Source organism: Sinocyclocheilus anshuiensis, unplaced genomic scaffold (genome assembly GCF_001515605.1).
Source record: "Sinocyclocheilus anshuiensis isolate Anshui unplaced genomic scaffold, SAMN03320099.WGS_v1.1 scaffold69, whole genome shotgun sequence".
In the NCBI taxonomy this organism is placed as follows: Eukaryota; Metazoa; Chordata; class Actinopteri; order Cypriniformes; family Cyprinidae; genus Sinocyclocheilus; species Sinocyclocheilus anshuiensis.
In genome coordinates, this window is record NW_015537933.1 from 57,597 (window position 1) to 63,047 (window position 5,451).

Below are 5,451 nucleotides of genomic sequence, written 5' to 3' on the forward strand. Positions count from 1 at the left end.
CTGTGATTTTTCACGAACCGTTGTGACTTCCGTAAAAAGTTGACGTCAGAACTACACAGTCACCGCCTTCGGTCACCACCCCGAGCACCGCCCACCCTCCCACTCTCCTTTTGCCAAAGCCTCAGACAACATCGCGTACATGCCATTGCTGAGCAACGACAACACGGAAACATGTCGAAAAGGTTAACTTTAACCACAAAACCAATCTGGCTCATCTGCATGTCTTTTAGCATCACTGTCTTAGCACATTTAACCAGCATTTGAAAATGCTACAAAACTTTCCCCAAGCTCCTAGGGATTTGATTTTGTTTGTCATTTGTTGAAATAAATATAAAAAGTACAGTGAGTTCGTGACTGTTCGCTGAATGTGACCCACAATCTCTGATTCTCCTCCGTGGCCATGGAAAAATGAATATTTATAATGACATCAATTATACTTTGTCATTTAAAAGTTTCCGACAAAGAAATGGATCGACTTCTGTCAGCTTCTTGAACACACACTTTTATTTGGATAATGTACCATATGATGGCTGAAGCAGAAGAGAGTGTCCAGCGGGCGAGGTTTACAGAAGATGTGTACTAGCGCCCCCTACAGTATTACAATGAAAACACGGATTCTAGGAGCACAATTATAGCTCAAATGTATTTAGACTTTTTCTAAGTATAAGTCAAGTATACTTAAATGTCATTTTAAGTATATTTCTGAGAAGTACATAAAGCCCATTTCTGAGAAGTACATAAAAAGTAGACTAAAAGTATACTTTCCTATTTTTAGTTTAGAAGAAGTATACTAATAGCACACTTGAATAAACTTCTTTTTCGTAAGGGACAACATAACACTTCTAAATTAAATAAGTAACCACTCCAACTCATTCATAAGTGTTTTAGATTCACTAGAAGAATCAGCTCCGAAGATGCATTCGTTCGGGAATCTTCACGCAATTTTTAGTTTGAGATGCATTTCTTTTATTCACTAAAAATTCGCTTTTGATTGGTGATGTATGCTTTTGATTAAATAAAAATAACCGATTTGTGTAAGTCAATCATTTGAGATTAGGACTACCGGTATGATTTGATCCACTAAAAAGAACCGGCACATAAGACTCACTCATTTGGAAACCTGATTACACTGGGCTGCGTTCAGCCCCGACAAAAACGGTGCAAAACGTTTTTTAAACGGAAACGGTGGTGTGTTGAACACACTGTTCTGATGACGCAAGAGTTGCAACTATGGCAGCTGAGAAGGCCATTCTTTGTGTTCTTTTTGAAGAATTTTCGGAGCCTGATGAAATCGGTATAAATACGTGTTTAATACTGTAGATCCGACGCAGAAGTATAAATCAGCCTTAAAGTGGTCTTGCATTAGTCAACGTGGGCAACGTCATCGCCATCCTTATATGGAAGAGAAATCACTGATGAATTATTGCTCAGAAGAATTAGTTTCAACGATAACCCAAGCAAACAGTGTATTTACGCATCAAATCTACACTTTTCAAAGTTATTTAAATGCGTATCCCCCGCAATAAAACTTCTTCACGGATGCGCGCAACTGGTTGATAAAGACAACAACTTTTTAATTAATTTAAGTGGGTACAGTATATAAAAAATATGAAAAAAATATGGTTTCAGTACTATATATAAAAACAATAAAGGCATAATCCGAAAAACCAAGCCTTGTGCATTATAGGGAATAATATTCTGAGTATTTTACAGTTGGTTTGATACATAGCCAATGGAATAGCCAATATGGCTCAATGATCACTGTATTCAGCAGACCCCTGCAGAGAAAAAAACAGCTTAAAACAGCCTAAGCTGGTTTGCTGATTTGAAATGGTCTCTCAGCCTAGTCAGGCTCGTTTTAGACGGTTGGTTTATGACTGATGTAGGAAAGCCGAAGCCCATTTCCACCACATAAGGATCCTTCTTTAAAGAAAAGAAGAAGAAGAAAACATTTGTGGCATAAATTACAAGATAGTAAGTCACAACTATGAGTCACAGCTAAAAACGTCTAAATTGTGACATTAAAAAGTAAAAAATTATGAGATAAAAGTCTTAATTACAGTAAAATCTCAAACTTATGAGATACAATTTTGACTTTTTAATTTCATAGTTATGACTTAGTAAGTCATAATGTTGACTTTTATGTCATAATTATGATTTACCCACTTGATATTTTTTTTTCTTATGTGGCAGGAATGGGCTTCCAAATAGACTAATAATAATTTAATATTCAGACTAATATGACTGTTCTTGAATTCTGGGAAAAACTCTATTTTTTAAAAACATTTTACCTTTAAAAGTAATACTTTGTTACAAACCTTAATTCATATACATTTTTAGTATATTTTTACTTAACATAGCCTATATAATATATAATATGTGACCCTGAAATAATATAGGCTAATAGTTTCACCTGCACTTTTGAATTCTGTTGTTTCCACAATTCTGCATAAAGCATTTTTTTTTTTTTCAGCAGGCACATAACAGCATTGTGATCCAAGATGTAATGCTGGCAGAGCGGCTGTGGGCCTGGGAAGAAAAAGCCCCACAATGAAACAATGGATCTCTTAACAGAGCATGTGCAGTGTGGTTTCTGTGACTTTATCATTACTCAGTCACAAGGAAATGTTATATCCATTCAGATTTTAAGCACAGCAATACCATCAAAACCAGCACACACACAATAGGCCTCCTGCAACTTTGTACATCCAAGCCATAAAAGAGATTGTGTAGAGCCAACCAGTCTTGTAATTCAAACTGTGGGAGTTAAAGCTTTGGCCAGCTGCCTGCAGTTCTTTGCCTAAAGAAACATACAATAGTGTAATATATACTTTTGGCTCCACGGTGCCATATGCTCTGCCACGTAAGCTTTGGGAGTACAAAACTAGCCACAGAACTGAATCAAGGATTTAGAGTGCTCAAAAGTTAATGCACATAACAGAACGCCTGTGGAGGGTGGTGTGCCATGAAATATCTTCTTGCTTCCCCACATCAAAAAGACTCTTTTCATCATAATGCACTTTTATACTATATTATATGCAGGTAAAACCATTATTATATTATATTATATAATATTATAAAAAATATTTTTTTTGTCTTGACTTATATCAAGTACTTGAGAAGCAAGCAGAATTACTTGAAGAGTTCAGATGCAAAAGCCTCTAAGTGCCATATGAAATTTTCATCTAAAATGAGCATTTTTTATCAGGCTGCTATATGTTTAGGTTCAGTTATTTTAGTCTAATGGCAATGTATAGGTCATTTTCTATGCAATTAAAGTGAAAAAAAACTGAACATAAATATAGGGGCCTGAGAAAAATGCTCATTTTAGAAGAAAATTTCAGATGGCATTTAGAGGCTTTTGCATCTGAACTGTTCACTTACAATACTTAAGATTTTTTTCTAAAAACTTTTTTTTGTTGCTTTTTTTATATTATTACGTTATGTAAGTATGTCTGCCTTTTCACTGGACTCACTGAAAACTTTGAGCGATATCCCATCTTCTAGGGTCATGCCAGATATACACCAGATACCTTAGCCCGATGAAGCTATGATAAATATTGCATTTGCAGACAGATGAGAAATTATTTATTTTTGACCCTGAGTTGTGTCTTTCGTAAACTCATTTTTGGATGGCTTATTTAATGGAAGAGCTTGTAGAGGTCTGGTGAAATAGATCTGAAATTAGAAAAGTAAATCTTCCCAACAGGTAATTTGGCTATCGGGCTGTCAGATGTGAGCTAGGATATAATCTTCTGCCCCCGACTCTCTGGTGCACCTCAGCTCAGTCTTAAAAGGCAGGTGGCTTTGCTCAATGATCAGAGAGGGCTTTAATCATGACTCAGTGAGGACCCCTTGTTGACCTGTAAACCAGAGGAGTTCCACATGTAAATGAGAGCAAATAATCAACATGCATGTCTCCAAGAAGGTGCTTGCACAGAAAGTCTAAGTGAGTTGTGCTGTTTCGTGATTACTATGTAAATGTTAACTATTAAGTAAAAGGTGTTAAATTATTTTTTGTTCTGATTAGATTATGCAAGTAGTGAAGCCACATTAATTAGAATGCAAATGGGAAATGATGAGCTTCAAATAATGCATAATGTAAAATTTTGAATAAAACATGATCTGAGTTTTCTAAGTAAATACTTACTTAAATTTTAGGTTGTCACAATAATACCTGCTATTAAAGGGAAAAATTAAAAATCTGTCACTATTTATTCACCTTTGTGTTGTTCCAAACCATGACATTTCCATGCAACACAAAAAGAAGATATTTTGAAGAATGTTCGCAATCAAACAGTTTTGGTTACAGTTGACTTCCATTTTACCAAAACAAATTTCCATTTAAATAAACGAATATTCGAATATTTGTTTTTTATGAGCCCAAATATTCGAATGCAACATTTTTGAAAAATGCCCATCGCTATTTAGAAGACTGTAGGGCACAATTTAACACTTAAAAATGTTTGGAAGTGTAGCCAGGAGTAAAATTTCTATTTTTAAAGAACTACTGAGACATTTATCATATTTTCATTTCTGTTCCACAGAAGAAGAAAAAAAAATCATACAGGATTGGATGAAACAACGAAAATAATCACAAAATATTGACTGTTTTGCTTAAACAGCCTATTATAGGTAATCTCTCTCTCTCTCTCTCTCTCTCTGCCTCTCTCTCTTCTGTTCTCTCTCCATCTCTCTCTCATATACACACACACACACACACACACACACACACACACACACACACAATCATGAAACACAGAATGTATAAGAACAGTGTCAACATCAGCCAACAAATATTGTAATTAATAAATAAAGGCATAACATTTTAAACATTTATGCCAACTTTCCCAATTTGACATTCATGAAATATTCTTAAGCACACAGTCCAACCTTAGGTAAAATCTTAATATTCAGTTGACTGTTGTCTTTGTGTATGCCAGTGTTTATATTTTCATATCGCTTGCACTATATTTACACAACTGCTGCTGCAAAAATATGTTTACATTGAGTTTTTTTTTTTTAGATAGGACAATAAAATCTATGAGGATTAAATTCACAAAATTACTTTTATTTAAGAGGGGTTTGAGTCTAAAAGGACTGCTGGGGAAAACAAAACAAAACGCATTTGAACTCAAAAACATAATAGTTATAGGCTATGTTTATGCAAGGCTCATTAAAGCTTTGGCAATGTAACTGGCCAGTGAGAGGTCTTAAAGAGTATAGATGCATATTTTCTTACATTTTTTATATTTTCCCTCTTACTTTTCGTTATTTACACTGGCTCATTCGCCGTTACCCACAATCTTTTGATACTTGAAATAAACCACTTGAAATATACCACAATAGGCAATGCCAGTCAATGACATAGTGTTTTACCGCCATCTAGTGTAAATCCAGTGTATTTCTTTCTGTTCTCCAGTCCTGCAGGCGGCAGTAATGTGACTGTTT